The sequence below is a fragment of the Convolutriloba macropyga genome, chromosome 2, assembly GCF_964194025.1.
Source record: "Convolutriloba macropyga chromosome 2, txConMacr16.3, whole genome shotgun sequence".
Lineage (NCBI taxonomy): Eukaryota > Metazoa > Xenacoelomorpha > Acoela > Convolutidae > Convolutriloba > Convolutriloba macropyga.
The window spans coordinates 64,970,771-64,995,436 of record NC_134469.1 but is presented as its reverse complement, the minus strand read 5'-3'; positions in this window follow the sequence as shown (position 1 = coordinate 64,995,436).

Below are 24,666 nucleotides of genomic sequence, written 5' to 3'. Positions count from 1 at the left end.
CTTATATACAATATTTAGCCTATTTACAACACATATTTACATCTGTTATCAATTTACTTAAAAACATTCCTATTCCGGATTTTTCGATTTTGTCCATGTTCTTGTATTTTTAGGGTTATTCCGAATTTGCCCTAACCATAAGTATCCCTCTTGTGGAGGTTTTGCAAATTTCGTTTTGTCATGCACAAAATGTTTTTTGCCCTATGCATTCACATTTAGTCAAAATTATGATTTGAACTAATATTTTAGCGTGAGTTCCCTCCCCCTATATTCGTCGCGTGTGTTTAGTGCCGGCTTCAGCTTGCTGATATATATAGCTTCGATGATCATTAGTTTTTCTACTGACCGACAGGCGTCCAGAATTCTCCATTCAATGTCATTCGTGGCGCCACGACATTCAACTAGATGTTGACCCACCTGTGAATCCTTCTTTTGATGTTCTGTTATCCTTGTGGTAACATGCCGGCTTGTTTGCCCAACATAGATGGATCCGCATCCATTACATTTAATTTCATATACCACGTGGGATTTCAGATCTCTATCAAAGGATGATTTCAGGGTGGGGAGGCACGATCTTAATTTTCGCGTTGTAAAAACTACTTGCAATTCGCATAGTTTCTTCAATTTGCTTGCGAAGTTTTGAGTGAGGTTGCCTCTGTATTGTAGAAAAATAGTTGGCTTATCATTAGATTTAGTCTTGCTTTTTTGATGCTCTTTTGGTGTTGTTCTTAATTGGTCTTTACCGCCACTTATTATTTTTTCTAGAGTCTGATTCACAATTTTTGAAGACCATTCCTCTGGATATTGATTTTTGGTCCAGCAAGATTTGTTCTTTTCAAGAGCCTGATCGAGGGCCAACCAATTAGAGGTTGCATTAAAAACCCTGTGAACCGTCCCTTGAATCACATTTTTCTTATGTTGAAGCGGTGCACAGCTGCGAAAATTCAGTATTATTCCAGTGTCAGTTGGTTTTTGATACCAATGACAGGTGATATTATTTTTGCTGCTCACATTTACGTTAATGTCAAGAAAAGCCAAACCCCCATCCATGTTCACTTTTTCTAAGGTAAATTGCAGGTTGTTGTGTAATGAATTTGCAAATTTTAAATACTCATCCGGGTCACAACGAACCGTGCAGATAATATCATCCACATACCTTTTAAACAATTTCATCTCCTTATCGTGTCCCACTGTCTGTTGGTTGCTGCAATAAGTACAAATCCAAACCACATCCTGCATGTTGGCGTATTCCTCCTTTTCCTCGGTATTACTCCTTTTCCTCGGTAGGTCACTCTCCGGTTACAGTATATCATTGTTTAGGCCGGTATATACAATATTTAGCCTATTTACAACACATTGAAAACTGTGCACCGCTTGTTCAGAAAAAATTTCATTTTTAGGAGCGCGAAACCTCAAAAAATCCGGAATTAAATAGTTTCATATTAAAGAATGCTATGACCAGGACAAGTTACCCGAATGTCCTATCTGCAAGAAGAGTGAAAATTGATGAGATGACGGCAAATTGTTGCAAAAAGTGTGGCAACTGGTATCACGGAGTGGGTGTCACTGAAAATCGATGAAGTAAAATAGCTTGGTGCATCCAGAAATTGTGTTTGGCTTCGCTATAAGCATAAGTAGCAATTTTTTCACCACTGATGCTAAAGCTCTTTGATAGTAATCTTTGTCAGCAAGCTATTGAGTTCGCAAATTGTGAACGAAATCAATATCTCGTACCGATTATGAAACAGATTCTCAAAGATAAAGCGAATCGAAAAAGTGATAGACAGTAATTTTGAATTGCAAACTTTATTTTTCAAATTCTTTTTCAGTATCAACAGGATTTGCGTTTGTTTTTAAATGTTCTTTCTGCTTATAACGGATCTAAATTTCCATACTTTAATTTAAATGAAATTCTGGGGCAGCAGCTGCGGCCCCCAAGACTAATGTGGGTAATTACTGTGACCTCTCTAAACAATTGACTGAAGGACAGGAAGCACTTGAATAACAGAATGAGACTTCCAAGTAAGAACGAGCTTTACGCAGAGGGAGGTAAGAACCTTCACCCGAACGAAAAGATCCAAGAAGAAACTGTCCAAAAAGTTCTGAAAAGATTACCAGAAATAACCAGCCTGTGTTTTTTTGGAAAGACGTGATACACAGATCGATCTCCTCCTCCCCAAAATCCCTCACACCAGACCAACTTATTGAAGATATCTTCAAACTTCCCAACCTCCGCAATCATATATTGCCAACCCATATATTTCAAAGGAGGGTCATTAAATAAAAATGCTTCTGAAGAAAAGATGGTAGTTCCTGACTCAATGGTCTCCACCAAGGACACAAATCCCACCATTAAACATTACAGTAGCCTCAGCAGGACGGCTAGTTTACCAAAAGTCTTGACTTCAAAGGATTAGAGCTTCAAAGGATTAGCCTAATTGTTGTGATAAACATATTAAATAGTGTAAAAGAAACCAATTTGTCAAATTAAAATTACTTCCAATACTTAAAACAAACGTTTTCGAACTTTACGTTCATCGTCAGGTTAAAACTGTTTTACAAATTGTTAAAAGATAAAATGAATATGTATTTACATTTGTCTGAGATGACAATTAAAACAATTCTAGGAAACATTCTAAAAAATTCAATCAAAAATTTTTCCTTATATACAATATTTAGCCTATTTACAACACATATTTACATCTGTTATCAATTTACTTAAAAACATTCCTATTCCGGATTTTTCGATTTTGTCCATGTTCTTGTATTTTTAGGGTTATTCCGAATTTGCCCTAACCATAAGTATCCCTCTTGTGGAGGTTTTGCAAATTTCGTTTTGTCATGCACAAAATGTTTTTTGCCCTATGCATTCACATTTAGTCAAAATTATGATTTGAACTAATATTTTAGCGTGAGTTCCCTCCCCCTATATTCGTCGCGTGTGTTTAGTGCCGGCTTCAGCTTGCTGATATATATAGCTTCGATGATCATTAGTTTTTCTACTGACCGACAGGCGTCCAGAATTCTCCATTCAATGTCATTCGTGGCGCCACGACATTCAACTAGATGTTGACCCACCTGTGAATCCTTCTTTTGATGTTCTGTTATCCTTGTGGTAACATGCCGGCTTGTTTGCCCAACATAGATGGATCCGCATCCATTACATTTAATTTCATATACCACGTGGGATTTCAGATCTCTATCAAAGGATGATTTCAGGGTGGGGAGGCACGATCTTAATTTTCGCGTTGTAAAAACTACTTGCAATTCGCATAGTTTCTTCAATTTGCTTGCGAAGTTTTGAGTGAGGTTGCCTCTGTATTGTAGAAAAATAGTTGGCTTATCATTAGATTTAGTCTTGCTTTTTTGATGCTCTTTTGGTGTTGTTCTTAATTGGTCTTTACCGCCACTTATTATTTTTTCTAGAGTCTGATTCACAATTTTTGAAGACCATTCCTCTGGATATTGATTTTTGGTCCAGCAAGATTTGTTCTTTTCAAGAGCCTGATCGAGGGCCAACCAATTAGAGGTTGCATTAAAAACCCTGTGAACCGTCCCTTGAATCACATTTTTCTTATGTTGAAGCGGTGCACAGCTGCGAAAATTCAGTATTATTCCAGTGTCAGTTGGTTTTTGATACCAATGACAGGTGATATTATTTTTGCTGCTCACATTTACGTTAATGTCAAGAAAAGCCAAACCCCCATCCATGTTCACTTTTTCTAAGGTAAATTGCAGGTTGTTGTGTAATGAATTTGCAAATTTTAAATACTCATCCGGGTCACAACGAACCGTGCAGATAATATCATCCACATACCTTTTAAACAATTTCATCTCCTTATCGTGTCCCACTGTCTGTTGGTTGCTGCAATAAGTACAAATCCAAACCACATCCTGCATGTTGGCGTATTCCTCCTTTTCCTCGGTATTACTCCTTTTCCTCGGTAGGTCACTCTCCGGTTACAGTATATCATTGTTTAGGCCGGTATATACAATATTTAGCCTATTTACAACACATTGAAAACTGTGCACCGCTTGTTCAGAAAAAATTTCATTTTTAGGAGCGCGAAACCTCAAAAAATCCGGAATTAAATAGTTTCATATTAAAGAATGCTATGACCAGGACAAGTTACCCGAATGTCCTATCTGCAAGAAGAGTGAAAATTGATGAGATGACGGCAAATTGTTGCAAAAAGTGTGGCAACTGGTATCACGGAGTGGGTGTCACTGAAAATCGATGAAGTAAAATAGCTTGGTGCATCCAGAAATTGTGTTTGGCTTCGCTATAAGCATAAGTAGCAATTTTTTCACCACTGATGCTAAATTGACCTCTGTTCATGAATCATTCGAAAACAAAATTTCAACTGTACTCGAAAATGCAATACCCAAGGCCATTGAAAAAGTTGCTAAAATGGAACCTAGTTCTGTAGCTGCACATCGGTCTCCGCTAAATGTCAACCAAAGCAATGGCAACATTCATCGATATAGAGTCAATAGTATGAAACTTATCGTTACTGGTGTACCCAAAAGTGGAGATTCAACTAACGGTCCGATTGCCAATGACTTCAGAGAAATGGATGGTATTTTGAATAAGATAAGATTGTGAATTAAACGTCGGTGTATCAAAATCTGATAAATATAATGGAATTCATACATGTACATTTAACTAAAAGCTCAATGAATCGAAACCGGCAAATATCCCTAATTCTCAATTTTAATCGAGTTCATATAGTCTGATTAAACGTCTAATTGGATGTTCCGCATAGTCAAACCATCTGCAGTGTAAAACATGTTCGCTTGACGATATTTGCTCTTCTTGGCAGAGGGCGCAACGGCATACCTCGGTTGACTTCAGTGCGTAACAGCTATCAGTTTCGCAGATCTTGAGGTGGAAACAATTACTATAATAAATTGCAAAGAACTTCCGCGTGCCTGGCTTCACTCTGCGTAAACCCCATTCGTCATTGCCATAGAGAAAAGGACAAGAACGATAATTTTCACGCCTAAGATACTTCCGCCGTTTTCTACTTTAAACTTAAAATAACTTTAGCCGTTTTCTAGTAAATAGCAAGGAGAGAACATCGCAAAACACTTGGCAATGATGGAATTTGTTTTCTTCCACCCTTTCAAAGGAGGGTCATTATATAAAAATGCTTCTGAAGAAAAGATGGTAGTTCCTGACTCAATGGTCTCCACCAAGGACACAAATCCCACCATTAAACATTACAGTAGCCTCAGCAGGACGGCTAGTTTACCAAAAGTCTTGACTTCAAAGGATTAGAGCTTCAAAGGATTAGCCTAATTGTTGTGATAAACATATTAAATAGTTTCATATTAAAGAATGCTATGACCAGGACAAGTTACCCGAATGTCCTATCTGCAAGAAGAGTGAAAATTGATGAGATGACGGCAAATTGTTGCAAAAAGTGTGGCAACTGGTATCACGGAGTGGGTGTCACTGAAAATCGATGAAGTAAAATAGCTTGGTGCATCCAGAAATTGTGTTTGGCTTCGCTATAAGCATAAGTAGCAATTTTTTCACCACTGATGCTAAATTGACCTCTGTTCATGAATCATTCGAAAACAAAATTTCAATTGTGCTCGAAAATGCAATATCCAGGGCTATTGAAAAAGTTGCTAAAATGGAACCTAATTCTGTAGTTCCATATTGGTCTCCGATAAAGGTCAAACAAAGCAATGACAACATTCATCGATATAGAGTCAATAGTTTGAAGCTTATCGTTACTATTGTACCCAAAAGTGGAGATTCAACTAACGGTCCGATTGCCAATGACTTCAGAGAAATGGATGGTATTTTGAATGAGATAAGATTGTGAATTAAACGTCAGTGTATCAAAATCTGATAAATGTAATGGTATTAATTCATTTACATATAACTAAAAAGTCAATGCATCAAAATCGGCAATGATCTCTACATCTCAATTTTTATCGAGTTCATATAGTCTGATAAAACGTCAAATTGGATGTTCCGCATAGTCAAACCATCTGCAGTGTAAAATGTGTTCGTTTGACGATATTTGCTCTTCTTGGCAGAGGGCGCAACGGCATACCTCGGTTGACTTCAGTGCGTAACAGCGATCAGTTTCTCAGATCTTGTAATGGAAACCATTACTATTATAAATTGAAAGGATTTTCCTCGTGCCTGGCTTCACTCTGCGTAAACCCCATTCGTCATTGCCGTAGAGATTGTTCAGCAAATTGAAATTTGGAGGCGCCATGCCACTTCATCCAAAATGCATCGTAAATACAAACCAAATTCAAATTGTACGTGTTCACATCGATGTTGTTCGCTTAAATTTTAAGGCCATGGGTCCCAGCTGGGTAAGTAATCGATTAAACTAACCGAGTGGCCGACTCAAATTTAAATTTCTGTAGATCTAACTTTGTGTTGATTGTGGCCACCGCTTCCTTGTACAGATTTTCCAGGTGTGGTTTGGCCGATACTTGTGTGGATAGGGCCACTCCAAGGTAACAAAATTAATTTGCTGTTTCAATTTCCTTGCCTAGGTAATGGAAATGATTACATTTCGCAAGTCTCCCACCAATTCAAAATTTCATTATCTTTGTTCTAACGATATTGACCTTCAACCCATTATTATTGCTATGTTGGGCTAGATCATTCAGTGCTTTCTGCAGGGCGTCTGGGCTTGTTGTATCTATAGTCATATCATCTGCATAAAAAATGACGTCGCAGTCAATTTCTTGTAAATAATACTTCATATCGGCAATAAATAGTGAGAATAACAAAGGTGACAGTTTGTCTCCTTGTGCGACCCCCGTTTTCTGTTCACCGCCATTGGACAAATGAGTACCGTCAAAACTGAATGGAGTTTGTTTGTCAAAACCGATCTTAATGCACAAACTATTTAACCGTGTAGTCCAAAACGGATCATTTTCTGTTGTAACAGGGTACGGTCCACTTTGTCGAATGCCTTCTCAAAGTCTGTCAAACAGACAAAGTAAAATTTTTTGTTATGAATTTGATTCGTTATGGTTGATTTGAGGTAGTTTACAGCTTGTATCATCTAGTGTCGTTTCCGGAAGCCGTACTGTGTTGGTGGCAAAATATGCGAACTCTCTACCCAGATCCGAATACGACTGTAAATATTTTATGTGTATACTTAATATACACTCGAAAGAAGACTGATCCCCTTATATCTATCAGGGGCTGCTTTGCTCCCTTGGCCATAAATAAGGGTTTGACTTAATAATTCTTCCACGTTTGAGGTAATGTCCTGTTGTTAAACAAAAGGTAAAAATTGCCAAAATGTGTGAGAATATGATACCAAATCCTTGTTTTTATGACTCGTAGGTGTTTCGGTCCGGTACCGCCACTTTGCCGTGTGGTGTGCAGTGAATTTCACTAATAATTTCGTGAAGTTTAATATCCTCATTCAGCTCTTCCGGGCAATTCCTGTTAGAAAAAGCGTAATCATGGTTTCCCGCGTCTGTGTTTACGGATACTTCGATTAAATTGGTGTCCGCAGTGCTGTATATTTTATCGAAACGGTTTTCTCATTCGGCTAGGGTAATTTGGGACGTTTGTAGAGGAGTAGATTTTGATTTCAGAATATTTCAGAATTTCTTTCTGCCAGATTCTGCTGTACAAATTATTGTTTTTGTTTCCTCGTTTCTTCAACGCCTATTTGGCTCAACACAAGGGTAAGGGTGTGAACTGTTTCTTGAGTGTGATATATGTTTGTAAATCTGTGTTGGAGTTACTGTATGCTAGTTTCGAATCCCGGTTCTTCTGATATAGTGTTTTATTGAACCAGATTGTTGATTTTTGAGCATTTGGTGAAAATCGAGCTTCTTGAAAGGCTTCTGCAAACCTGTTATAATATCCGTCTATGTCTATGTCCAGCTTACCAACATAGCATTGCCTAAAATACTGCTGCAAATCATTAGTTTTGACCCTACGGTCAGTATTGCGAATACTGTCAGGACACTTTGAGTTTAGTTCGAAATCAGCAGTGATGGCGCGGTGTTTTTGTGATATGTGTTGGTCTCACTCGAATTGTGGGTGTGGAGATGAGATAAATTGAGTAGAAAACAAGATCAACTGTGCTGCCACAATTATATGCTTAGTATGTAGGTTGCTCAGGATCGTGGGCACATTCTAAATTGTATGACTCCAGTAATTTACACAGATCCTGACCGCGCTCCCCTCCCTTGTCCGTTCTGCAATTGAAAGCTCCGCCCAATTTAATTGTGTAATTGCTGTTACAGTGTCTCAAATTATCCAGTAGGCTTCCCACTATGTATTAAAGCTCTTTTCCAGGTTAAAAATATACTGAAATTATTTTTGTAGAGGTAGTCGGCAATTTTTTTGTGAGCAAAATGAAGTTAAATTCTGAGAGATCGAATAAAGTGATGTCGAGCGTTGTTTGGGCACCTTCTATGGCAGCAACCTTTGATGTTATTAGGGGTTTTATTTGCCAATAAATTTAACAATTTTGTTGTAGCGTATATAGTACTTAATGCTTTGGACGGTTTCTTCAGCACGTTTTCCCCTGAGTCCTGGAAGGAGTTTTTTGAAGGATTCTTGTTCGGATTTTGTTCGGTCGGGATTGATGTACAGTTTTTCATGTTTGGATATGCCTTTCAGGTTCTTTGCTTTCTTTAGGACCGTTTCGCGATTCGTTTTGTTCCCGAAAGAAACAATAAGCAGTTGTTTACCTTCGAGATTTTTCTTGCCCACTCTTTTCCTCGGTGTATGTTGAACTCCGACAGCATTTATGTCTATTAATATGTTTCTGACAAGGTTCTCTTCGTGATCATCTGGTTTTGTTCCACTGATTACCACATTTAGAATTTTCCGCTTGATCTTTGTTTTTAAAGTTTTGAATAGTCTCCGCATAGCAGAAGTCGTTTTGCTTAGGTACTGTTTGCGTTATGTTGATCAACATGGTTACTAATTCTGCAATCTTCTTGTTAGCACAGAAGCCACATGTGAATATGTCGTCCAGTAATGTTCTTGGTATACGTTTTGGTACCAAAATCTCTGTCGAAACACCCCAATTGCACTCCATGTCGTGATAAAATCCTTGATTGGTTTGACAAACTATTGCCAGCGTCGTTAAGTTTAGCTTTATCGGTCTTTGTTCGGTTCATGACATTAAAAAGTTTTATTCAAATTTTTGAGGTCAGTAGTTTTGAATTTAAGATGTTGAAAATTGCGGAATTCTCAAATTCAAATTTCCGTGTTGAAAATCGCGGAATTCGTAATTCGAAACTTCCGTTTTGAAAATCGCGAATATCTTGAGATTTCCATTTTGAAAATTCCGGAATTCTTAAAACAAATTGTAATAAACAGATTGTTATTGCCGTCAAAACGTAACAACATCTAATAAAAATTGGGTAAGAATTGGATAGAAGTTTGATAAAAGTTGGATGAAGAGTTGGATAAAAGTTCGATGAAAGTTGAATGAAAGTTTGATAAAAGTTGCATAAAAGTTGGATGGAAGAGTTAGAGTTATGTACTTTATGTAGATGAGTTGGAATCGCATTGGACTTAAAGTCGACGGTGATGTGTCTTTTAGATGGCTGGGCAAACCAATGTCACAGAGTTTTGAACGTGGTAAATGTAGACAACTCTTAATTACTTGTGAAATTCCCCTTTTCTTATGTAGATGTTTACACGAAATTTCAAATTGCACGACTACAAACATCCGGTTTATCTCAAGAAGGTTTTTTCTTCGTCCAAAAGTGAAATCGAAAAGAAAACTCTTTAAAAACGGTAGAACATGATTCATTGGGAAGGTAAAACAAATCTGATTTCAGAATCGGAAGGCTTAAATTGTACTATAAGGGCGATATTGCTCCTGTAATGGAGATAACTTCAGGACTGGAATACCTAAATTGTTTGCGTCTTAATTGCCAGTCAGCTAGAAACCTTGAGAGACGTCACGATATTTTGAAATTAGTTTTGACCTCAGATGCAAATTTTGTCTTCCTCTCTGAAACCTGGCATTCGGGAGAAGTAAATAATTCTGAAACTTTTCTGGATTTCTGTTATCAAATATTATCACGTAGTGATCGGAAAGTTAGAGGAGTTCTGATTGCGTCAAGTTCTAACTGAGATTTAGAAGCCTGAGACTTCACTGTGAAGGAATTATCTTTTTTGTTAATGTCTACATACATTCAGCGTCGTCGCAGTAACTATTAAAATATCAACCATTGCAAATTGTTTTAGCCAATACATCAACATTTTTTCTTTTTTTGCGTTTTCCAGATGTATAGCAAACTATTTCTACTATTTTTTTGGTGACTTCAATTTTCCGGGGACTGATTGGACAACCTTAACTGCTAAAGGCACAGTTGAACGACAATTTTTTGATGTTGTCAATGACTGTGGTCTAAACCGGTTCATTAACTTGCCAACACACAGACGCCGCAACATTTTAGATCTTGTTTTTTCCACATTTGATAATCGCTGCTATGCGGTTCGCGGTTCTTGAAGACTCTTTTACTGACCACAGAGTAGTTTGCTTTCAAAAGGTGTTACATAGTCGCAGCACCTCTGCAATGGTTCATGCTAAACCGTCTTTCAATGCACTTCATTTCAACATAGAATTGAAAACTTTTTTGTTTTTGTCTTCTGATCCGTCCGTTCACCTTGACTACTGTCAATCTTAGTACAATTACTTTTATTCGGCTCTGCCAAAATCTTTGAGAGTTAAACCAAAAAACATCTCGACGTGCCATTTTCTTTTCTTCTCATACAAAGCATCTATTGAACAAACGTTATTAACCAGAAAAATATTAAAAGCGTTCTCTACCAAATTAGATTTTCAGAGACTAAGACTGAATGAGGACATTGACACTTCTATTAGAAATGTTCTCCTTGATAGAACAGCTCAGGTTGAAAAATACGGAGCATTGATATCAATTGCTGCGGTCATTGAAATCAAATTCAATATATCCTTCCTCAATGTTTTTCGGCAGCATCAAAGCTGGTAGCAGCTTTGAGAAAGCTCAATTTTTTAATATGTTTTTCAGTTTGGTTTTCAAAGCCAGTTCAATCATTTTACCAGAAACTATTGTAGCATCTACTTGGCCGATCACTATTTCACAATTGACGACGTATACAATTTGCTAAGCAGGTTTCTCGACAATTCCTCAATGAGCATGGACTCAGTTCCGTCTTTTGTACTCAAAGAATGTGCTCAACAATTATCGCCCTTGATTTTCGAGCTTATCTTGCGAATTACTAAAACTTGGCAGTGGCCTTCACAGTGAAAAACGTCAATCGTTACTCCACTTCACAAAACTGAGCGAAAATCTGATGTGTCAAATTACAGATCTATCAGCATCCCACCTAAAGTGTCAATTGTTTCTGCGCGTATAATAATCAACCTTTTTTTACTCCCGAGTGTGTTCCAAAATAAATCGTTAACAAACACGGGTTCTTGAAACAACGTAGCACGGTCACTCAACTCATTTTGTACTCGGACAAAGTTTATGCTGCTAAGGATTCAACTCACGATTGCTTGACTATGTATTTTGATGTGAAAAAAGCTTCTGACTCAGTTTCGCTAGCAGTGGTTACTATTACATAAATTATCCTCATTTGGTTCTGACAACAGTTTCCTAATGCTCTTCCCATCATTTCTCATCGATCAAAAGCAATTGTCAAAGTTGACAGATGTTTTTCAAGCGAAGTTAAGGTGACGTCAGGAGTTCCTCAAGGTAGCTTGGTGGGTCCACTTCTCTTCATCATTTTTATTAACGATGTTACAGAATGAGAACAATATTCGGAATTTTGTTTTTATTGCGATGACCTTAAATTCTTAAACTGTTTTCTGTTTCCTCAATTGACAAAATTCAAAATGATATAGACAGCTTATCCTCCTGGTCATTTTTAAACGAGTTGGACTCTCATCCGGACAAGTGTAAAATTTTGGTTTTAGTCAGCACAACAACAAAGCTGACTTCTCTTTAAATGGGTCCCGCATGAAACAACTTGATTCAATTGTAGATTTGGGCATCACTATAAACGGTTCATTGTGTTGGGATAAACATGATGACCTCAGCATTGCGAAGACTACAAAAGTTTTAATTTTTTTGAAGCGTAGTTGTCCACTCGGAGTTTATGTGTCTACAAGAAAACTTTTAAATAAATTGTGGGTGTCCTCTATGTGGATCACGGTTCGCTTGCGTGGTATCCTTCATTTTCAGTATTGCGAAAGTTGGAAAAGTTTAATCACTGCTGTCTCAAATGAATTTTGAAATGTAAAAAATCTTACCTTGAAAGTTTGAAAGTCTCGGACAACTTGCCGGTTTCTTTTCAGCTAATACGAACAGACCTACTCCTTCCATGGAAAGTAGTCAATAATTTTATTGATTCCAATCTCAACCAACTTTTGTCTTCTCGACATCAAGAACCTATCAGTTTGGACATTTTAAAATTTCAAAAAACAAGAAATTTAAGACGGATGAACACTTTTTGAATCATTCTCAACGGGCCGCAAATTATCTGATGCGAAAGAAAATTATCAACTTTGACGTGTCTAAACGTTAGATTACGTATGCAATGGCCCAGATTTTACGCACTCGAAATGAATACTTTGACCTGGAAAAATCATGTTCTTTTTATGTGAAATGAAAAAAAGGATAGGGCCCTGTGAGTTACCCCGGTGCTTTTCCGAAAAACAGCTGCTACAAATGGTAAAGGGCTTCAAATAGTGATAGAAACATAAAATTGATACACCAGATCCACAGGTCCTGGATGGTTGCTGGTGTCAACCCAATTTCTTAACAAAGATTACAAGCAAATCGTGTCAATCTACAGCTTGCTCCCAGTTCTTAATATCCAAAGCAAGGTGCTGGTGACTACTATGAATGGGGTCAAAGAGCTCTGGACTGCGATGCAATGCTGCTTTCTAGGCTGAGCGCAGTGAACAATGAAAGAGACACTTTTATCAGATACACACCATTGATAATAGACAGCGTGCAAATGGAGCACGTTTGGATACAACCTAGAACTGAGGAGATGGAAAAAACAATCTGGAAATTTGTAGACAGTAGTCGGACCATTCATATTGACTCGCGACAATGTAGGGAAAAGATATGTTGACCTGCAGGAGCTTCAAAAAACGAGGAATCACAGAAGAGAGTGAGAAATCAAAAAGTGAGAATTTGGTCCAAACAAGGAAAAAGTGGAAGAATTTTTAAACATCTTTTTGGAGAAATCCTCGAACTAACTCAAAACTCCGGAACCATTTGTTGCCAAAAATAAGGAGCAGTTAACATCTTAGAAAAAGACTTCCAGTCCTAAATGTGCCAAACATCTTATCTCTAAGAGAAAGCAGAAGGACGCAAAAATTCTGAAGGTGTATCGAAAACTTCGCTAAAAAAGCTTTCTTGATGTCAAGATCCTCCTAACTTTGACAAGACGTGATTATCATTGGTGGAAGAAGAGGTTCAAACAAAGCAGCATGAGATAGAACAGATAAAACCGATGCAAAAGATAGGAAAAAATTGCAAATTGTAGACAACGAAGACGCAGCAATGAGAGTGACTAACGACAAGGTGGAAAAGGATATGATGAAGTGGCAGCGACGAGCAAAGAAAAAGCTGCCAATGCCTCAAATCCTGGTGATGATGCTTTGACTAGCAATCACAGCATTTGCAAAATTTTCAGAATACAACGAATCACAGACTGCAAGGAATCAAACATTCTTGAGAAACCAAACGGAGCGAACATTATCCCAACAACAAAAAATCTGCACAAAAAAAATGAAAAAATGCTTATATTGGCGACCTCTGTTTATTTTATTGAGTATCTGACTATAATTACAATCTATTTCAGGTCTTCCGATGTGGGTCTAGCAGTTTTCCCAAAACAATAATAGCCCTAACAATCAATTCTCTTCTTCATTCCTTCTAAATCTTTTCCTTAAACTATTCAAAATTGTTCGTTTACTTCAGTTCTACAAATCCAATCCTTCTAATGGCAAGTTATCTGCAACTAATTCATTCAATAATTCAAACAATTTTTTCAGCTAATAAGATTTAACTAAATCTAAATATAAATGGCTTACCATAAAATCCAAGCAAAGTTTAGACACTACTCTGCGCTTCTTTAATATTAAAGTTTACACTACTTAGCATTAATGCATGGAGCATTGATTCTTTGAAGGATTTAAAAATCAAATCAACAGAACGGCTTTTGGTGTTATGGTTGGCATACTGAAGTTTTGCTTGCAATGAGTATCCAGTTTAAAGATATAAATTTAGTGAAATGGGGTGTTTTTATTTCGCGCAATTTGTTTGCAAACAAGTTGCATGTTGTCTATATGTAATGGAGCACTCTTGATTCGACACGTTGAAGTTTTGTATCAACTGTTGCTTACTCAAAACAATATTGTTGTTTGCAGGTTTACTGATAGGATGTAATTGTAGATACTGATAATCTGTTGCGGACATAACCAACATTGGTTCTGATTTTGACTCTCTTTTCACCAGCCACTGATGTGATAACTCTAGTATATTGTTGACGACAACCTTGTAGAACATATGTTTTTTCAAAACTCAAAGAAAAAGAAAATACAAAAAGAACAAAATTCAATCGTCACTGACAATATCCAAGTTCCCACTTCTCGAAATTTGTTTTGAATGCTTGGTCGAAAGATTTTCATGTTGAGAATATTAGATTCTGAAATCTCGTCTAATTTATCGATTGATTTTCTTTGAAATTCAGGCAATAAAAAAATTTTTAATTTTACTTGTTCGATAATTTGTTTGAGAGCTTCAGACATTGATGAAATGTGTGGGAGTTCCACTAAAGCTGGTAGCTTACTGAAAAATTGCTGTAATGGATCAGCTAGTTTGATGTCAATCTTTACTGCGCTGTCATTTTTGCAAGAAAACTTATCCGTTCTCACTTCCATTGAGCTAGTCTCTGTTTCTGTTCCACATTTTAATTCTAACGCACATACTTGACAACCAGCAAGTTTTGTTCGTTTCAGATGGTTCGTACTTTTCAAATCACTGAGGAAAAGATCAAAATTTTAACAGTGGAGGATGTTATCAGCCATTAACCGTTACCGAATCTTTTCGCTTTTTCTTTAATTGGGAGTTCGACCGTCAAGATATAACAATTCTATAATGCTGCGAACTGATAGGCAATTAGTAGTGTACCAAAACAAGTATTTTCTGCGTTTTCCAATAAGAATCTATTCATGCATACAAAAGGGCTACTGGAGACCACACAAATGTTAATTTGTGGTTCTGAGAATAATGCTATGCGGTTTGTAGTTTCAGATATTGCGATATAAGTTGATTTCAATTCATATTGAGAGGCGTAACCATCTTCAACTCCGTTTGGCATTGGTACTGGAGTTGCTCTATATAAGTTGTGAGCTGTCGATCAAGATGCAAAGGGCACTGTCAAGGTGAAAATCATTTCTCAAGTGACTACAATTACAACTGTCAAGCTCTTTTTCTCGTAAAATGTAAGAATTTGGTTGGTTGTAATAGCAAGTGTTACTCTAACTGTCCAGTGAAATTGAGTTAAAGCTATTCTATGAAGTATTTCAAATAGCATTGATTGCGATGGTAGAGACATCGGTATAACCATTTACATGACAGAAATCAGTAAATTGATTTTGTAGGCGTAAACAGCCACACTTTAGGCCTTAATCTCTTTGTTAATTGCGAGCAGTGAAGTTGCAAAATTTAATTTTGTATGCACTTGTAGCAGCTCATCCCGTCCGTATAAATACTGATTACATGCAGTTAAGCGTCTCGTATTTTCATTTAGCAATTTAATAGCATGGCTTAAAATTATGCTGTGGTTGCTTTTCTGCGTTTCAATGAGAAGTAATTGCGTTTTTGTATGTCTTTCATTTGCGATGTAACTATAGAAAATTTTTGGTTTAATTTGGAGTTGACTTTGTTTGTGCGAAATGTATTTTCTTCCAGTTCTCGAAAAGCATAGTCATTTTCCGTTTGACTGTGATTTGGTCCTCCGCTATTTCCAAATTTTGACCTTAACGTACATGCAATGCCGGGCCCTGCTGATAAAGCAGTTAATGCTCCAAACGCTATCAAGCCAGCTCCTTCTTTTTTTTCTAAAATATTAGTTATTACTAACTGATGTTGTTGATCCCATTCTTTCAATAAGTTCTCCTTGAAGTTCTTTTATTTCAATTTTGTCTGCTTGTAGTTGTTTTTCAAAGTGTTCTGAAATCAATTCAAAGTTCAGCGATGATTAATGCGTTGAAATTTTGGACAAGTCGTATTTGCTCCAAGCTGTTGATAAGGCAGTGGTCAAATGTTTGGTTTGCTCGTCAATTGTTTCATTAAATTTGCGAACCGAACCAAAAGTTGGACTTTAGTATATTTTTCAGAAAACAAAATTTCGGTTGATAAACAAAGTCTATGCCGTTGTTTTGATAATCTCCATAACTCGATGAAAAAGTTGATGTAACCAATAGACTCAGATATCTTAGCAAAACCATTTTACGAATTTGACAGATTTTTGGTATGAGTTGATTTTTATCCTTAGGAAGCCAAGTTAAGAATAATTTGTACCTATCGAGTTTTCATCTAGTAATTGTAATTCAAAAGAATAACTTCAAGCAGTCAGAATCGCAAGAAAAGATCTGCGGGCTTTGCCAATAACATTTTTAGGTAACTTGATTCTTCACCAAAAATTTCCTCAGTAAAATTTTTGTTTTTAAAAAATATTCTAGGATTGATTTGTTGCATTCCTCATGCCGATAGCCGTCTTGTTGAACTGTAGCGTGTAATTTTGCTGCTTCGACATAAATGTTTAACAGCTGAAAATTACTAAAGTTTATTGCCAATTTCTAAAAATAGTGGTGGTCTAATTTAGACCTCACCTTTCAACAAAAAATATTTATATATTTTTTGCATATTTTTAGCAATGTTTTGGTAAAGAAGAGAATTTTTTGTTACGAGTAAAATCTGTTGTATCGTAAAGTATGAAATAAATTTAAATTATCAGTAATGGTAAGTACGTTTTCAGATGAAACAGGTTCGGCTTCTTTGTGTTTCTCTTTATGTTGGCTTCGGCTTGTAATGAGATCAATGTAGATATTGAAACAAATTTTTTTGTTGCTAAGATGCAACCATATTCTTTGAGTCTGGGGTGGTTGTCTTAACCTCGGATAGTGTTGAGTATCCCTACGTTTCAGAGGATATGTAGTATTCTTTTATAGAGTGTTGGTGGTTGTTCTCTCTGGCCTGTGTATCTTGTGTATGCTGCTGGCCATGTTTAATTGATGCTCTTTTGTTTTACTTTCGCTCACTACCTCCGCAGTTTAATTTTTTCAGTGTTGCTCAATTTTTGAAGATTTAAAGGTAAACAAGTGAAACATTCCTTCTTCGTAATGTATTGATAGATTAGTATTTTTTAAAGATAAAACATGTCAAATATACGAATATACGAAATTTTTCATTATCATTACACTAAGAAATTGAATTTTTCAAGAACACCTTCTATAATGGTTTGACTTTAAAATCTTTTGGCTGGACACCTGTGCCAATTACCAATCTTCAAAGCGCTTCAAATAGAGCTGATTGTATGAGGGCGTTCAACAATCAAGGTTTTAATTATTTATTAAACAACAGCTGGATGAAGTTACCCGTTGCAATAACAAACCATAATTTGGTCAAAATTGACAATAGATTTTTAGGCGATGTTGAAAATATTAGTAATTATAATCAAACTCGTAAAATTGTTTATAATTACTATACCCTGCTTTTATCTGTAATAAACATTTGTCAAGAATCATCAACTTACTAGACTCACTACTGTCCTGATTCTGATTTAAACGATCTTTTTTTTCGCAAGACATTCTTTGTTTTTTTTATGTACGTTTTCTATTCCTGAGTTGTTTTTTTTACTATTTTTTATGCATTATTTCCATCTAATCCGTATTATAAAGATGGACACGTTGAAACTGGTGGGAAAAATTCTAATTCATATACTTCTGTTGGTGAAAAGTTGTTCATAAATTGTAACTGTGGCAAGCAAAATGTTTTATAGGAAATATAACTTAGAAGTGTTAGGAATTTCCTTCAATTTGTTAGGAATGGCCCGGGTAAATACAAAAATGCAGTGGACTATTACATTCCAAACAACTCTTATTTCCTCTGCCAGCTTTTTTTATGCGCGTATGCAATTTTAACCTTCACAGCTGGCCCTTCACTTGTCTTGGGTTGGGGAGACGAATAACAGTTGATGTTAGTGTCGCTCAAGAAACACTCAGCAATTATGGCAATGGTCTACAAAATAATGCGTTCAAAAGTCTGGTTAACATTCATGGCAAAAACGGAGCTGCTGAATGGAGTAGTTTTTGTGCAAAACAACTTGGAATAGTCAGTGGAACAAAGGAGCATTTAAAATTTTATGATTCTTCTGGTCAAAATATTGTTAATACTAATAGTGCAAGTAAACACGGTTGCCCTGCTGGTTCAAGTAAAAGTAGTAAGCGGAGTTTTTTTTGCGTGGTCAGAAAGGAAAATATGAAGAAAACCAAAATATGGATATAGATATAATACAATTTCGAAAAATAAATTAGTGAATATAGGAAAATAGTTATAAGAAATTGTTTGTATTATTTAAAAAGCCTCCAGTTAAGATTGGCTGTGGTGTTGACAGAGAATGTACAGCAGTGAACGAACTGCATTCAAAAAGTCTCTACAACATAACATGTCTTTGGAATGCATATCAGAAATGTCGGGCTGGAGTTAAAATTCAACGGCGTTCAAATAAATAAAATGCCCAATAAAAAATTTTTTCATAAAATATTGTAATTTACGCTTCTAGCAAACAAACAAAAAATTGATAATGAGTATGGGTTCAGTCGATGCTCAAGAGCCTAAGCTACAACCATATGCAGATGTTGTTACCTGAATTTTTTGTTGTTACCTGAAATAATTGCAATTTTGTGTGTTTTTCTAATGATAACTTTGTTAAAAACTTGAATAATCTGGGATAAAGATTTTCATTTGTTCCCATTTAATGAGCTATGTGCAATGTACTCTTTCTGAGTTAATTTGTGCAATGTACAGTTTTACCAGAGGCAACTTTGGAGTGGTTGCTGCTCATTCAGTGTGTAATACAGTTAAGTTAGGAAAATAATCTATAGGAACATAAACACACCCTAATATCAACGGTAGAATTAATGTTAGTAAATAAAGTAGAATATTTATATGGCAAAAGATCAATAACTAGATTGAAAGTGCTGACTCTACTTCCTGATTCGACTATAGCGTGAAACCGTGTTGGAAACTTGCCGAAATTGTTGTTTAGCTTGCACTGTTTTAGTTTGTTGAACTGGTTTTTGATCCGTTGAAAGTGAAGTTGAATCATTATTACTTGATTGTGGCGCTCCTCCAGTCTTTTGATCTGCTATTGTTTTTCTAAATTTGATACCGGTGCTTTTTGTTCAGGTGGTTGGGCTGTTTTTCTGGTACTGACGGGTTCTGGACTTAGAATGTCTGAAATTGATGTTGAACGTACTGGATCATTTCTAATTGATTCCGACAATTTAAAGATCGAATTTGATGAGTCAAAACTTGATTGTGTTTGCCAATTAGAGAAGCTTGAATCAGCCGTTATTTTTCTGGAGCATTTTCTATTGGTTGATCTTTCGGTTTTGATTTTGCTTTTTTTGTTTCTACTTTGATTACTCTGTTTAAATCCCATGGATTCAAAAACATCTCTTCCAAAACTACTGTCTGAAATTTCGGGTTCTCGTAAAGCTTCAGGCACTAAAAGATCTAGAGTAAATTGTTTACTGTCAATAATAGCAAGGTCTCAAATTTCTTATTGTTTCATGATAGGTTTTAATTGAACTCCGTGGACTATTTGCGTCTGGTTTGTTTGAACTTTTCCGACTGAGTAATTGCTTCTGGAAATAATTTTCTCAATTTGACATAGTCCATTTCATTTAGATTGTAGATTGTTAATTTTACCGTGCTCGTTAGACAGTTTTAAGCTCAGCATGACACAATCTTCATTTAATTTCAGTGGCGCGGCTGCTGTTCTTCTATCATAGTATTCCTTATATTTGTTGAAAAATTTCACGAGTAATTCTTTGGTGTGCCCGAAACTGTTGTCAATTTGCTCTATAAATCAGATTTGTAGTCATACCTGCTACTCTGATGATACAATGTTCTGTTATTAAATCTTATATCTATGGGGTTCATTGGAATTCGATCATGAAAAGGTAGCGTTGGTGGGCAACCACTAGTTGTATGGTGGCTAATGTTGTGTCGCAAAACTGCTAAGCCTTTGTGCCTATGACAATCGTGTTGTAATTAATTTTAATATATTCTTCAATAGCTCTTCATTGGTCAATGAGAGCGCTCAACTAAACCAATTGTTTGCACGTGCTTTACAGTGGCATGCTCGAGCTTTATTTCTAAAATGTTTGCGAGTTCATGGAGTAATTTTGAAATAAATTGTGAACTTTGATCAGTGACTATTTAAAGTGTTATATATGAGCATCACATGTACCATTGTGCAAAAAACTTTGCTACTATTCATGTTGATATTGAATTGAGGGGTTGCGCAAATAAGTATTTTGTAAAAACGTCCTTTCCACTCAAAATATAGGAATAACCTTATCTATGTGGTAACTTTACTATAATGTCTATTTGGAGCATGAAAGCTGGTAGGCGGTTGTTAGAACTAATTGGATTTAGTGGTGGTGTTAGGTATTTCCTCTGTGGGGGTTTGGCATGTGCGCACGTTAAACAACTACTAATATACACTACTAGAAAGTCAATGAAGCCAAAAAAAATTGTACTACTTTCTGGGGAATTCAAGTACTGTTTTTTTTATTTTCAAGTGTCTTTTCATTTTACAGTTCTGAAAAAGGTACAGTAACTCTGTTCGTAAATTTTTAGCAACAAACAACTGTTTATAGTAAATTTTTCCTGTATGATCAAAGAACTTTCTAAACAGTATGCCATGTTCTAGCTTTAGTCGACTAAGTTGTTTATGGTATTTCTTCAAGTCATACGTAGAATACGTCCTTTCCGGATTAAATTTTTTTATATCCAGGTTTTTATTTTCACTATGTTCGGGTCATTGCGTTCTACTTTCCCAATATTCAGTGGTAATTTTCTTTCACTCATGTCTAATTTATCCAGCGGGTTTTCTTCTTATTTCGTTTTCCGTATTCGTAACTATGACTTCTGGACTTTTGTGGTGAGTATGTTCTGGCGCAATTACTTCAGTAGTATATACTGACATTATTGAATTATCTGGTGTAATTGATTAAACATCAATTTGGATTCGGTGCAGTGGTATTTGATCTTGTAGCTTCATTTTCATTTTTGTTGCCGTGTTTATATGTACTTAAGACAACTAATACGCAGCTGCATTTGTTTTGCCTGGAATATGGCCTATTACAATGTTGAATAAAAGCACAAAGTCAGCAGCGTTCCAAAGTTTGCCTGGTAGCCGTTATGCTTGAAAGAAATTTGTTACACTTTTGTTGTCTGTTAAGACAATGATCGGTTTGTTTGACACTCCCCATATGCAATGTTAAAATGTTTCAAAATGTTTCATACTGTACTCTCAGAAATTCGTTGACATAGGTTCAATGTGTCAACTGTGCTAGAGAGATTAAATGGGAACCAAAGGCTACTGGTTTGTAAGATTTGGGAATAGTGGTATTATTGGGAATAGACTAAACTTCAAGGAGTAATACGAAACCAAAAAATACAAAAGATGAAGAAATAGCAGTATGGTTTTGCCATCTTTCACGACAATGAACACATTTTCTATGTCATCTTTCATTTTTTCGAGGATTTTGTGATGTTTGGAAGTTAAAAAGAATGTGTTTTGTTTTCGTAGTAGCACAAAGAATGATTGCAGTTTTTCAGCCAATTTTGGAATAAATTTCTGAAAGTACTGCAGAAATCCAGTTAATAATTTTGTTTGCTTTACAGTTTTTGGTATGTTTACTGTTTTCAGTAATTTAAATAGTTTATCTTTAATATTTTTGATGCAATCTCCTGTAATTGTATGACCAAGAAAAAAATTTCTGGTATTCCGAAATCGCCTTTTTCAATTTGAACCCCAGGTTTTCTGTTTTAACAAAAATGTGTTCCAAGTTTTCAATAAGTGCATATCCATGGATTGCTGCTGATCCTAAATCATTGAACAAACAAGGCATCCATAGCTTGCAACGAATGCATGAAAGTGTTTGTTTACACAAGCACTGAAGGCTTTAGGCAATCTGCTTAAGCCATGCGCAAGTCAATTGAAAGCGAATATACACCCTCCAAAATTAAATCCGAGAAATTGATTACTCAACTCATCTGCCATTTGCATCGACAAATACGCTTGGCTGCAATCCAATTTTGCTATTGATTTATTTGCCAAGTGAGCACTGACATCAGACATTGTCGGAATAGGAAAATTATGATTCGAATAGCCATGTCTAGGTAAATTGTTTATTTTTCTGAGATCAATAAGAATTCGGAGTTTTCTACTTGACTGTCGTTGGGCGAAGATCGGTGACCAATACTTCAAGATGGTAATGTTGTGATGATATCATAATTTTGCATAAGTGCGGGTTCAAAAATTAATTCGTGACGAAAGTGTTTTGGAGTTATTGCAACTGGAGAATATATCAGATGGTTATGCTCAGGTGTCACTTTGACTGGATTGTCGGTATTTTTCCCCAAATCTAATCCGTGTCGTGAAAAAAATTGATGAAAACGCAGCAATAGTTATTCTATTTTTCTCTTCTGACTGGTATTTAATATTGAGTTATCCTATTTAATTTCGCCAAGAATTTGTTTCTGTTCGGCATCATTAATGGTTGGATCAAGCATTTATTCTTCCTTAAAACTCATTAGAGACTCATAAACTTTCTCTTCTACTCCAATAGTCTTTGAGGCGTCTTTACAATTTTCAGTTTGCGGAAACCAAAAGCCATCAGATTTTTTGTGAAATACTTTCTGACGCAAGTGTTGAGCTGATTTAAGATAGATATAATTGTGTTCATTATTTTTAAACAAATTACAAAGTGAGGGGTGAATTGGTTGGATAAATGACGCTTGTTTTGAAGTTAAAAATTCAATTTTGGCTACTTTTATCTTTGCTGTAATTGTGATTTTTGTTAAGATTGAGATTTATGATTCCAACATAACTTCTGCAATTTCCATCCAATCTTCTAAAAAAGACTTTATGCAAAAACCTGACTTAGTTTAAATGTGAACTGAAGGTTCTATCAATCCTGAAGCATATTCATAAGCTTTGTCTCGGTTAATCGATTGACATTCAATAATTTTTTGTTGATTCGGATGTATTGTATTTTCTTGAGACTGTATGTAAAATTTGTGATTTCGATAATTTTCTACCGTACTTTGTTGATGAGACCAAAGAGATAGTTAGGATCGGTAAATAAAGAAGACTTTTAAAACAATATATTACAATATTGTTTTGCGAAAGAAAAGAAGGCCGATTAACGTTGAAAACATATTTTATAAAATTAGGAATTCTTCTGTAAATTAAAAATACCCGATGCTTATTTGAACTTGAACGCACCTTTCAACACGAATAATTCTACCATTTGCAACTTTGACTGATTCGGGAAATACTTCTGACGATTTGAGGATATTGTTTGGGTCCTTGTTCTTCAGTATCATGTTAGAGGCTTTAATTGGTAATGCACTTGAAAATGCGCCCGTATCTAATAAAACGTTGATGTGGAAAGTATAAAAAATCAGCGGAACATAGAAAAGTTGCTCTGCTACCAAAGAGATTTTGCTAGCTTCACATGCTAGGACAATAGCCGTTAGTTAATGTGGTTTTTCAGTTTTTTGAAGTCGTATATGATGAACGGGATGTCTGTCCCACGTTCTGGTAACAGAAAAACCAGCAATCATTTTTTCCATTTTTTTGTGTCTTGGTAGTCCACAGCAACTACAAAAAGGGGTTACCTCTTCCTAGGTAGGAATTTTGAAAAAGTTGTGACGGTTGTTCGCGATTAGTCCAACTTCCGCTATTCTGGTGCGGTTGGTTAGAAAATGAGTTTTTTCTGCGATAGTTGTTGTTTTTGGAATATCCCCTTGAATGCATGAAGCCTCTTTATGGCCTTGGTTGGCTAATCCCCCTCGAGAACCCCTGCATGTTATTTCTGAGTTCTGTCTGCATTTTTATTATTTTGCTACTGGCAACAGCAACCAAATTAAGCGCTTCTGTAATTCAAATTGTTGTATCATTAAACAAAAGTGCGTTACAGGCTGTACTTGCCGCTTCTTGATCTGGTAGATTGCATTTCAACGCTAACCTCTTGGAGACAAAAATTCAAAGTTCTTGAAAAGTTCTTGTATCTGGCTCCATCAATAATTTAAGCCGTAGTTGGGAAGAAAAGCCACTTATGAATTCGTCACGCATTCATCTGCTTCTCTCCTGTGATCTATCGCCGCCTGTTGGATTTGAAAATGCTAAATTTGCCAATCTCGTTAGATCTGTTAAATAATCTTCAGGGGTCTCTCTTGATAAATTGAAATTTCGATCTTGATATTTTAGTTTGAATAATTCTATTCCGTTTGCTCTTAGATGTCGGTTTTCGAGAGCTTGAATTGTTTTGTCAATTGGGTTTCTTCCTGTTGTTGGAATTTTCAAGACGAAGGATAATGCGA